The following is a 12,676-nucleotide window of genomic DNA, read 5'->3' on the forward strand; positions in this document are numbered from 1 at the left end:
GTGTCCACTTGTGTCCTGTCTGCTTGTCTGGTAGCCCTCACCAGAATCAAAGTTCTCTGAGGCCAGGGTCCATGGTTCATTCACTACTCCTCTACCTAGTACTTGGCACTAGTCTGCGTATATAGGAAGTGCTCAGTGAAATTTTCTTGATTGAGTAGAGAATGGAAGACATACGTTCAAGTCCTCGCCCTGCCACTTTCTAGTTGTGTGACTTTTGACAAGTTCCTTATATGCTAGGGCCTCAGTTTCCTCATTTATAAAGATAAAAATTTCATTGCAATGGTATAAAATTCTTTTCAAACATGAACATACTGGGGTTCTAATGTGACTCATTAGCCATCCAGAAACCATAAATCAACAATCACATGTTGTAAATGATAAGTTGGGAGCATTGCCATGGACTTCATTTCTAGAATGGGTTGATTATTCACTCCATCCACTTATATCCATTAATAGTCAACAGATTTTATACCTGTTCTTATGTTGATAGTTCTGTCCTTGACCCAAGGGTTTATTTTCTGCAGGATGCTCTCTTCATTTACATTGATTGGCACATCCAAAAGGAGAGTTTTAAGCCTGAGAAAATAATAAATTCTGTTTATGTCTATTTTTTGTTCTTATGTCCATCTGTTTTTACTTAGAGGGAGTTAATGAAATCTTTTGCTGTACCAAGAATTTCCATCGAAGGTAATTAAATAAACTATTAGATTAGAACAGCAGTATCAAATTAAAGAATCTGCAAATTTTGCTCATTATCCATGACTTGAATCGGTAATAGATGTAATTCCATATATTAAATATAGACTCTTTGATATGAAAATAAAAGGAAAAAAGAGAACTACTAACATGCTAGCAGTAAAAGAGTGACTTTCCAGTGTAAGCCGTTACCGTAGCTCACACGTAGTGTCCACAAGGTTGACTCCCTGGGTGGGAATCCATCTCAAGCTTCAAGGTTGCATTTGAGCTTGTGCATTTTGGAGGTTGCTTCCTTCTGCATTTCTAAGGCTATTACCATAGGAATCAGAATCTTACCATGTCTCAGCTACTCCTTGCTAGTAAATTAAACAGCTTTAGATATTTCATTAATGCATCACATGTAGTAATCTGAAGTAGTAATTTACTAAGAGTTTCTATATATGCAATTAATTTTTCCCAAAATTTGCTCTATATTTCTTGGTAATTGTGACTAATTCAAGACTTGAAAATAGAAATTTTTTCAAAACTTACTCCTTAACCTTACTGCAAAGTTTTGGTCCATATTATTGAAATGGTACACCTGATGGGATAAAACATCAGTATTCTAAGTAAACTCACTACAAATGATTTTTACTCTCTGTTCTTAGTTGAAACTTTTCTTGCCCAATGCAGAATTTCTTTTATCTTTGGACAAACCTGTATTTGGCCCAGCTTGTAGGCTACTTAGCATCAGGGGGATTCCCTTCTCAATCCATTACTTTCATGTATTGTTGCTGATTTAGCAATCCATAATGATCTCTGACCTCCTGACTCAGCAAAGCCCACTTCCAGGTCAGGTGGCCATGACCTCGTGTGGACAGAGCCATCTGTTAGCAGCATGTCAGGAAGACACCAAAGATGATTGGGTTTGTTGTTTCTCTGCTGACCGACTGGTTACTGTGAACTCAAGTCACAGCCAATGAAAAGGATTTGGTGACTCAAATACTTGGTACAGAAACCTTGAGGAAAATCTATACTTTTCAAGCAAATAAGAGTAAATCTTTATTTCGTATGGCAAATAAATTGTGGTGGTTTATTTGGGGGAGAGCTTTTGCATTTGATTATAGATTACTTAAATTACTTTGCAAAAAGTAGATTAAACAATTTAAGAAAGTAGTGTTCATATTTACATGTCCTAGTCTTGAAAATGAATTCCAATTTTGATGCTACATATGGGGTATATGGACATAAAAATTAAAGTTCAGATCCTAAAAGTTACTGGTCATGTTGATGATTAACTGAATAATATTATAAATTTGGCTATATTCTTTTAAAATGTTAATTATTTCCATCATTAGGATCAATGATATTTAATGGTGGGTGGTAAGGGATGTAGTTTATAAACAATGTAGTACATTGTCTCGTAGCTCTGATTTTTTAAATTACTGTACTTAATTTGATATTTCAAATAGCCTTGTAGGAAAATAAGAAAGTTTTCATTGTCAAAGATTGAGAAACCTGTTTTAACTAATCTGCAATTAAAAAAACGGTTGGTCAATGGCAGAACTTTTGACAGAGAAGAAACAGAAGGAAAATGAGTTGTTCCCAAGGAGCAGGAATCCAGACGTTCTAGGGGAGGCAGAAGTGTGGGTATCCAAAAACCCAAGAGAGGACACACACTTGGGGAAGTTAGAAGCAGGAAGAAAAGAATACAGTGCCCAGAACAGCTCCTTAGCTTTTGTGATACCCAAGGAGCAAATGATGGATATAGCCAGATATGCACTACAGACTTCAGGAGGGAAATTTCAAATATTCAGAGAAGAAGTAGATGTGATTCTATAGCCTGAGACTCTAAAAGAGAATATGACTAAAGAAATGAGAAACCCAACCCTTAAGTTCAGATTAGGGCTCTTTCTATGTGCTCCCAAAGCTCTTCAAACCTCCTTTCTCAGATCCAGTGTTGTGCTGGATCTCGTTGCCTTTGTACTCGTCTCTATTGTGAAACTTTAAGCTTCAAAGGGCAGGGCCACAACCATCAAGTTTATCTTTGTATCCCAGCAAATAGGACAGTACTTGCACAAAGCTGATTCCCAATAAATTATACACACACACACACACACACAATTCATTATATATATAATGAATTAAGCAATAAACAATAATGAAATTCTGATAATATAATCATGAACATTTTTCCAAATTATCAAAGATAATGCACGCACACACACGTTCCAAGTCTAATGGTCCACAATTTTTTGAATGCTTAGAATTAGAGGTTTGAAAGTTCTAAAAAATGAGCAAGAGAGATGGTTGTGGCTACAAGGGGCATGCTCAAATTAACTCAAAATATAAAAGACTGCTTAAAAAAGAATGCAAGGAGAGGCAAATAACCAAGAACAAATACCAAAGAGAAAGAGAATACCATTAGAATAGTGTCAGGAAGCCTAGAGTTCAGAGTGAGCTGAAGTATGTAAAAAATTCTAAAATCGACAAAAGAGACTTAAAGGGCTGGCAAACAACAACCCCACAGAAAATGAAGTTGACAGAATAAGACTTAAAAAACTGGAATAATTTGCTTGTGATATCGAGTGTTGTACCCATTTTTGATAATGACATAGTTTAATTTTGTCAAGAGTGGAATACTATGTCATATTTCTTATTGTAGAATTTTGTTTTACTTTTGGAGGAAAAAAACAAGAAAGGGATAGGACCTCTGATGAGAAAAACAAAGGACTATTCGTTTCTTCTCGCTCTTGCCTTTTAATCAAGGATCGTGATTTCCCACTGGGAAGGGGAACAAGACGTGAATGAAGGGAATTGAGGCCCCAGCAGCAGCATCCCAGATCCTTAGCCCTTCACCATGCTTTGGGTCCCCTGGCCCAGGTTGTATCCAGAGGCCTGAGAACCCGCCCACCTATGATTCTCCCCCTCCATCCAGCCATCTTGGGGGGATATCAGCAAATGGAGAAACCCCAAAAAGCCTGGAAATTAACAGAAAGAGAAAACATAAAATCCCAGCAAAATTCTAAAATTGATCTGCAACTTTGAGAACACTCAGAAAAGAAAGTGGTAATCGTTAGGTACCAAGAAGAAGTCAAGTGGGACTAAATGATTTTTCTGTTCAGTAGAGTAACTGGGATGCAGGATGAAGAAAATGTGGTAGATAGAGTGTGTGCGAATTTCTTTAAGGCAGTTTTCACTATGTCTCAAGATTTCATTGTGGATAAAATGGAGAAATATAGTTAAGTGGATTCACAACTAGGTTTGTATAACCAAACCCAAAGCGTACGAAAGAATGAGTGATCTCTAGACATCTACCTGTTGTGTTCTAAATTTCTCTTCATCAGTGACTTGAATGATGCTGGATCTGATGAAAATAATAGAAATAACAGACATCTATTGAATTCTTATGTATCAAACACTGTTCTGTTACTCTCCAGGTATTAGTTTATTTAATCCTTACAACAATCCTATGCACTCGATACTTTTATCTCCACCTTATAAATGAGTAAACTACAACACAGAAAGGTTAAGTAACTTCCTCAAGTTCACACAGTTCTTAGGTGGCAGAGCTGAGATAAAAGCCCAGACTGTTTGCTCAATGGATAAGTTACATAAATGATATCTGTCAATTTGTGAATGACCAAAGTTAAATGTAGTGGAAACTAAAGTGGAAAGTTATAGATTTGGTATCCAAAAGATCTCTAATAGACGAGAAATTGGCCGAATTAATAAGACAAAATTAATTTGATCCAATATAAGCTCATGCACTTAAATTCCCAAAAAAATCAACTGCTGTTAAAGATTGGGGAAATGAGGCTTACTAGTGGATCAAATGAGGACAACTGGGGTTTCATTCAATATACTCTCATTGTGACTAACGTATAATGTGATGTGATTGTCAACAAAATGCAGTCTTAGGCTGCAATAAGAAAAGAATAAAGCCATAGAATGAATATATATACTTCTATGTTCATGTAGATATAGCTATCCATAAATCAGAGTGCGAAGACTCAGCGCTGTGTCACGTGAGGAATGAGTGCACTCTCCAAAATAAGGTTCTGAAGGTCTGACAATACAAAATGTCTTATCCACAGAATAATTTGGGGCTCTAGGAAGTGCTCTCCGACTTTAACATCCTGTGATTCTGTGAATGATTCTGTACTAGAATGGCAAAAGCATGCTGAAGACAAATTTGAGAGTTTTGGAAGAGTGGTCAGATTTGTGGAGCATCTGCAGGCAGAGCTAGGAGCGTTGCATGGAAAGTTACAGGAAGGTGGTTTTATCCAAGAATTTACTCACAATTAGTCTTGTGCAGAAGAAGCTATATTAGGAGGCATGGAATCTTCCTCATGGAATTGGTTTGAGCAGAGGCCGGATGGCCACTTAATGAGGATGTTGGAGAGGAAATTCCTTTATAGGGTCGGGGAGATAGGAGACCTCTGACTCCCTTGTGACTCCCAGATTCCAGAAGAATAGGCAGTTACTAGAGCTCTCTCTGTGAAACAGCTAGTGAGGGATGGACGTTGACTTGAGTGTTGAAGCTGCGCCGGCTTGCAGGACTGTGGGTAGGTTGAGACCCAGAGATACTTTCTATGGGAGTTAGATTGAGTTATGAACCAAATCAAACACAAAAATCTGACTTAGACAGAAGCTATCTGTGTGTGCCTTCCTGGTGAGAGTTTCTTTAGATTTTGCTTCAGTGGTAAGCCACAAATTGTTTTCCAGCAAAGCCGTATATTTGGAAGCATTTCTGAACCTGCCTGCTGTCAGGCTCTTTCCATGACCATCTCAGAATCCCAGGCACGAAAAACCCAGAGGAAATAATTCACTTCTGGGAGCATGCCTAGTAAGCATGAGTTAGACCCAACTTGGTTTCACTTTTCATTTCAAGCTATCAGACAATGTGTAACTAAGGCAGAATGAGACCCCTCTAGAGGCCTCAAGAGAAACTTAGAGTAAAGATGAAGGGAAAATTACAGAACTATGTTGTCTCCCCTTCTGGAATCCTGGAGTTACAAAGGACCTTGAGGTCCTCCATCTTCCTGAACTCTAAGTGAATCCCCTCGCCAGAATCCCACTAAGTGGTCATCCAGCCTCTGCTTGAACAAATTCTGTGGCGGGAGACTCATTACCTGATGAGACAACTTCTCCTGCCGTTTAAAGACACCAGATGTAACCAGAAGAAAGGACAGGGAACAGGAGGAGATAGCAAGTAAAGGAAAGGGTGAGCAAGAGTATGGAAAATGGTTTGGGAAAGTGTATTCCTGAGAAATGGAGAGCAAAACTGAAAACATTGAGAAAACATTGTTTTTCTTCCCATCGATCATTTTCATTCCCAGTTGACTTTTTTCCCAAGCCAGCTTTATATTTCTGATTCTAATTCTTGTAAATACTAAGACTTCTCAATTGGAATGAACCCACTAAATAATTTTTTGAATGGGTCCCTTTACTTGCAGTGAACCAGAGCAGCGGCAGCAGACAGGTGGAATAAGCACAAGCTTAGAGTCAGCCTCAGAGGTTTGAGTGCCAGCCTTGCTGTCTGGGGCCTTGGCCTTTCACTTCGATATGCCTTGTTCCCTCATCTGTAAAATGGAGATGACAGTACCTACCCTGCAGGGGCACTGTGAGGACTCAGTGAAAGGGCCATCAGGAGAGGACAGTCACCCAGCGTGGGGTCCCAGGGGGTCTGTTTTGTTCTCTGTTGTATCCCCAGCACCGGGCCAGTGCTGACACAGAGGAAGTGCCCAGAAGGGTTTGCTAAGTGGATCCTGAATGAGTGAATGAATGAATGAATGTGCTCGGTGTCTGACGGCTCTTGTTAAAGGCATGGCAGCATCCTCAGACATGAGAAGTCTTTGTAAAGCAAGAGGCTGATTGCTCAGAGGTTTGCAGAGGGAGAATCCTATGTGAGAGCTAAATTTGCTTTTTCCCATCATGCTGCATGGCTTCAGGATTTTTTTAAAAACTAGACTAAACCTGTGACCCTTGTGTGGTCCTTCCTCAGTCCTTACCCCATGTTTTCCATGAGGCGTCTAGAGTGGGCTCATTCTGTCTAGTCAGATGTGGTTTGAATGCTTGAAATGAAAAATGAAACCAAGTTAAATCTGGCTAGTAGCCTTTCGGAAATAGATTTTTTTAAAAGTCAATTAATTTTCAGACATTTTCCCTCATTAATACTTGCTCATATTTTTAAAAGAAGTGTTTAGTAAAACAAAGAAGAGCGTCTTTTCAATGTCTGGTTATCTCTTTCAAGACTGAGTTTGGTAAATTACATAATATTAGCTGCTGGTCATCTCCCAGGATGTAAAACCGGGTAGAAATAAAACCAAATGAAATCTGTAATATAGTTGATGAGTTGCTTCCCTACAGCTAAGTGAAACTCAGCGATGTAGCTTTTGTTTTGGAGCCTTTAATATTGGTCAGATTAAAGGGTATGTTTTTGCAAAACCAAAAGGACAAAGGATCAAGTTGCATCAAGTTGAATGGTTAAAAAAAGAAGATCCGGTTTTCAATTCAGCATTTCAAGAATAACAGAGAAAAGAGGGGCTAGTTTCAGAACCTTGTGACCAAAACTACCAGTGGGCTGGGGTGGAGAATGGGGGGGAGGGGGATGAGAAGGAACCTCTCCCATTTGCTAAAAGGAAAACGAAACGAGGATGTTATCTCTTTGCTGCATTACAAACAGGACAAGCGTATAATTGAAACCACACCATTTAACACCTTTTCACACACTGCCTTCTGCTGTCTTCTAACTGCTCACTGCCTGCTAATTTTATCTCCCTTTAGGAGCCAATCTTAAAATTAAACTGCATTACAATTAGCTACTCACATTGCATCTAGCCAAGACACGCGGTGAACCCCCAATAAATACTCGTTGATTGACTTCTGGGCCCTACACAGATAGGTTTTCTTTCTGGCCTCACGTGATTTGCTTTTTTCTGCCAGAGAGGTTTCCGTTTTGCTCTTCCTCTTACTTGAAATGCCATTCCCCTCATTGCTGGGACAGGTTTAAAGCAGCGCAAAAGAGCGCCTCTTCTCAGAAGCCCTCTCTGATTAAATCCACCTAACTAAAGCCATCTCATCCCTCTGGAAGCCCCTTTCATAATGATTTGCTTAAGATTCTGTTATTTGCATTCTTCTTTCTCTTGGCTCTGACACCCCCGGTGCCCCACAAAATACGCCCCTCAATAGCAAGCATTGGGTCTCATTTCCCTGGGGACACACGTGTGGCTGCCCCTCCACAGGCCATGTCCCGTCCATGGGAGCACACTCAAAGGACGTGTTCTGCAGCTGGATAATGAAATTTTTAGCATGAGTGGAAAATCAGACCACCTTGATTGCTTGTCGCTATCAGTCTGCCAAGAACGGGTATAAATGAAATCAAGGGTGCGAGGGAGAGATCTTTCTCATCAAACAAGTGATCAAACATAATACATTTATACCTCAAAATTGCTTTAAGGTAGATTGGATGACTAACAGAAAGTCTTCTGAAAGGAAATAATATATGATAGTTTATTTATTTGAGAGGCCTGTACAATATTTGAACCACCGTACAAAAACCAGTTTTGATTCATTCAATCTGTAGAAAAGTGATTTGGAAGAGATTAAGCTCCATATTGCCAGGGCTCACAGAACATCATGAGCATTTGGTACTTTCGAGCTTCCCCCAATGTGAGTTGAGCCATAGGGCAGGCTGGAGCCCAGTGCAAAGCAGAGAGGACATGGCGTCTGCCCTCGGGTCTTTTACGCTGTAAACGAAAGGAGGAAGAAGGCGGCCATGAGAAGTCACAAGAGCCCATAGTGTGCATATGGGTGTCTGCAGCCATGAAAACCCCTATCTATGGGTAGAGTTACAGGGGAATATAATGGTGAGGTTAGTGGTTAAATGTGTTCAGCATTGGGTGGAAACCAGTTATTTTTTCATACTCGACAGAAAAGTTAACCTTTCAGTCTTTCTCTTTCGGACAGAGTGTAGGCTTTGATGGAGAGGAACTCGAGAGCTGGTCTAGTGACCTGGTTATCCTGAATACAAGGCTCTGCACTGTGCAGAAATAAAACAGGTAGAAGCTGTGGGCAAGTTACCTGGTTAAAGATGTGGGGTGCAGGGTCCAAGATGGGAGAGGTGGAGGGCAGCCATGCTCATGATTAGACCCTGACTCTGAGAGTGACTGACAAACCTCAGGGTTGGAGATGTGGCTGGGAGGACGCTGGGGAGTGGACTGGAGGGTGGGTACGTGGCTAGAGCAGTATTTGACAATACTGGTTTCAGCGGTGGCATTTAAAGCGAAGACCCGGTGCTAGATGTTGAAAACTGGGAATAAATACTTAAAGACTCATTGCAACCAAGAAAGGAAAAATGAAATGCGAAGACCTTTATTCTTTTTCCACATGTCAAAGGCCTTCTACTAGGTACTTTGGAAAAGAGAAAGGAGAAACGGAATTTATCAGAGACAGGCTTTTTAAAGGGAAGGAGTTCTTTTTGTAATTCAGTAAATCTATTACTGACTTGTATATTTAAAGTACTTTAAGAGTATTTATTAATTTTCCTATCACAGCTTATTTCAGGTGACAAATTTCTATTTTTTATTACAGTTAGAAATGGGAAGCAAATTAGCTAAAATAATAAATATGACCTCTAGTATTTTGAGCATATCATAAAATTGTCAAAATGAGTTTTTATTATCTGTGATTGCATTAGAATAAACTCAGGGGTATTAAAATCATATTAATTCCCTGTTTTATCCATCTTGATACAATTACCTGAAATCAGAATGTGTGAAAGGAGATTTATTATTTTTTAGGTTGTTCTCTAATTAGCTCCAGGACTTACTTGAACTTTGCTCTTCCTGAGTTATAACTCTTTATTGTCCTCTAAGGACAATACCTTAGCTGTGAATTTGGTCACTAGAACACTGACTACATCTGGCAGCCACAAGGCAGGAAACTGTGGCCTGGCTTGGTTTCTGAGCCGTTCTATGGGGAAGAGGTGTTATAGTTTGGGATTTACTTTTGTTTGTGCTGAAGTTTTAAGAACACGGAAAACAGCTGAGCCTGTGGACAGACAGAGGGCAGAGAGTTTACACCCCTCCTAACAGTGCCGCATCCGGCCTTAGCCGTGGCTGCCCTCCGTGCTCTCCAGAGTTGCCCTGGTCCTCCCATCAGGTGGCAGTGGCAGTGGGGAGGGAAGGGTGTGGCCATATGAGGGCAGTTTGTGGTCAGAAGGTTGGGTTTCAAGGTCCAGCTCCATCCCTGGCCAGGTGCAGGGTTATAACCTCTTACAGCACAGTTTCTCACCTGCAAAATGAGGACAATGGGAAAGCAACATGTGGGCTATGGAGGAATCTAGAGCGGTGACTCATCTATTTATATTTATTTTATAGCACTTACTGTGTGCCGAGTGCTGTTTTAATCGCTTTGCAAATATGAACTCACTTCATCCCAGTTGCACCCCGTGAGGGAGTTACTATTATTATCCTTCTTCCACTGGTGAGGATTGGAGGCATGGAGAGGTCAAGTAACTCGCTCAACTCCTGAAACTGGGAAGAGGCGGAGTGGGGATTGAAACTTGGTAAACTGTAATTACTTGTTTTCTATCATAAGAAGATAAGGAAAAATCTGAATTCCGGAAGATAGGCAGTATTTCCTCTTTGTGATCACTTAAAGGCCCAAGACACTGTGGTTGGTGACAGAGGCACCTTGGTCAATGCCTCAGCCCCAGGGCCGCCACGGGGGCCTCCTGGCTGACTTTGCTGTGGGTGGTTAGTGCAATGGGCTCTGATGGTGGGGACCAAGAGAGACCTGGCCCTAAACAGAAACAGTGCCTTTTGAAGAACACGTTGAACTTAGTTTTGAAACAAAAATCAAACCAGCAAACAGAGGTAACATATATAGGGCTTGCCTGTCGGTAGAACAGGCCTGACAGATAAGAAAGCCTGTCCACTCCAGCCCCCTGTGGTTATACCCAACCCCATACCCCTCACACCAGCTTTCCACTGGCAAAGACTGAGCGTTCATGTGAGAACGTCATTCCTTTGGTTGAGAACTTAACCCCTGACAAAATGTATATACCGCTGGCTATGGTAGTACATTATTCACGTAGCACTAAATTAGCTGAGATGTTCCATCTAGAACCAGGAACAGGTTTCAGAAGGGGGAGGGAGAAATCGAGCCCAGGGCGCAGGGCAGGGTGGGGAATGTTTGCGAATTCATTGATCTACCCGTGCTCGTGTCACCGGAAGATCAGAAGCCCTTCCCCGATGACCACGCTCAGGGACTGGCCTTTGGAATCATGACCTCAGTCCCAGCCTGTACTGCCCCTTAGTGTCTGCGGCAGTCCATATAAAGTTTGCAAGTTCAGTCCTACAGCTGTGCTTTCCTCGAGATAAGAAGGATAAAGGACTGGACATTCCCTCACAGGAGCCTGAAGGCCAAAGCCCTGGGCAGGTCTCCAGAAAGGGAGCAAGTAGTTTCTCTGAAGGTGAGTCCCTCCAAGCCTCAGGCGGCCGAAGCCACAGGCCTGCGGCGCGTTACCCAGCCACACCCAGGATCCTGCCACCTACCCAGGGTTTCTGCCTCCATCTGCGTCACTTCTGAACTGACTTACTGGTCATAGTGAAAGCTAGTTGATAACGGGGGCCAGCTGGGGAACAGGACTTACCTGCCCGGTGAGAAAGCCAGCAGGTCGGGTGCCCGGAGCCCTGATGCGGAGCCCCAGGAAACCTTCCCAAGTGAGTGGAGGCCGATTTTGTTGGAAAGCCTTAGGAGGAGCCGTAATGGGTGGGGGAAGAGGCGGAGGGGGCCGGCTGCCTGTGGGTTCTCTCCTGCTGGGTGTGGAGGCCCTGCCTCGTCCCTAGGGTTTCTCTCAGCCTGGAAGGCAGTATACAGCTGGTCCCCTTTTCATTCAGCCAGTGCCAGGGCCATTTCAAGGAAGCAGGAAGAGCCTGACTTTCTCTGCCACTTTGAGAAAATCATTAAATATTTGCCAGGAGAGTTCTGACTCCATGAACTAGGAATAGTGTGAGTCTCTTGGAACAGAGGTTTGTGAAACTAGAATATGCTCTGAAGGAGTTTGGCCTCCTTTCGCAGGTGTTGATTCCACGTCAAATGACCCGCTTCCCCAGAGCTGGCTGTGACGGATAGCTTCAGGTGCCAGGTTTAGATAGGCTTTCTCTTGGCCAGTCCAGCGTTATATTATGGAGCCACAATGCATATTTTCTTTGGAGATGAATATGCAACGTTTTCCTTAAAACGATGCTATAAAAGGTTTTTTAAAAGCATACAACCCCCACCCCTACCCACACCCCACCCCCTCTGACAGCGAGCCTGCCTTAAGCCCCCCGCTGTGCCCCTCTGGGCGCGAGACTTGGCAGCTGGGCAGGTCACAGCCCCAGGCTTGCTCTGCTCAGAAGCTTGAGCTGCGTCCATTCCAACTCTGATTTCCTGAGTCCATACTCAGATTCCCCTCCCCTCCTTGTGTGGCTCTTTTCTGCGTTTTTGTGTACATACCTGTCTCTATCCAGCTGTATAAGCTTCTCTGGGGGCAAGAGCTCTGGAACCGGGAGGTCCAAGTTCAGATCTCAGCTCAGCCACTTAACCAGCAGTGTGACTTGAGTAAGAGCTTACCTCTCAATGCTTCCGTTTCTTTTTGTGTAGAATGAGGCTGCTCCGTAGGGCTATAATGAGAATGAAATGAGTTAATTCCTGGAAAATGCTTAGGGCAGTGCTGGGTATACAGTGAGAGTTCACTGTGTGTATTTTGTAACTATTGCCAGCCTTCCCTACAGAGCCTGGTGGCACACTGTAGGCGTTTAACAAAAGTTTGTCAGATAATAAGAAGAAACAGTGCCCTTTCTGCAGGAGTGCCCGAGGCTAGTTGAAGAGCTGGGGGAAAAGAAGGAAGGGGGAAGCACATGATTTCGCTTGCAACATTTGGCTGTTGGTGGGAAGGTGCTTGGCGCTCAGGGCTGTGAAGAACTGTGCTTGGTCTTTCGTCTGAACC

The 12,676-nt window shown here is 42.3% G+C and overlaps 1 protein-coding gene and 1 long non-coding RNA gene across 20 annotated transcripts in view; one reads left to right on the forward strand and one right to left on the reverse strand.

Annotated features, from left to right (window-relative positions):
• SPATS2L (spermatogenesis associated serine rich 2 like) overlaps positions 1-12,676 on the forward strand; it is a 166,451-nt gene that overhangs the window by 56,573 nt on the left and 97,202 nt on the right. Inside the window, exon 1 of one of the 19 annotated variants that reach the window (XM_070508321.1) lies at positions 11,072-11,155. The exons of 16 other annotated variants lie outside the window; for them this stretch is intronic. The gene's annotated coding sequence lies outside the window, so the exon portion shown is untranslated. Of the gene's footprint in view, positions 1-11,071; positions 11,156-11,262; positions 11,406-12,676 lie in introns of those variants that run through there. 2 more of the 19 variants (XM_070508330.1, XM_070508320.1) reach the window with 2 other exon arrangements.
• On the reverse strand, positions 9,019-12,508 carry LOC123285158 (uncharacterized). The gene is made up of 3 exons (XR_011502971.1): positions 12,184-12,508; positions 10,066-10,214; positions 9,019-9,972 (listed from the first exon to the last, which is right to left on the reverse strand). It is a non-coding gene; the product is annotated as an uncharacterized lncRNA (long non-coding RNA).

The sequence above is a fragment of the Equus asinus genome, chromosome 4 (genome assembly GCF_041296235.1).
Source record: "Equus asinus isolate D_3611 breed Donkey chromosome 4, EquAss-T2T_v2, whole genome shotgun sequence".
NCBI lineage: Eukaryota > Metazoa > Chordata > Mammalia > Perissodactyla > Equidae > Equus > Equus asinus.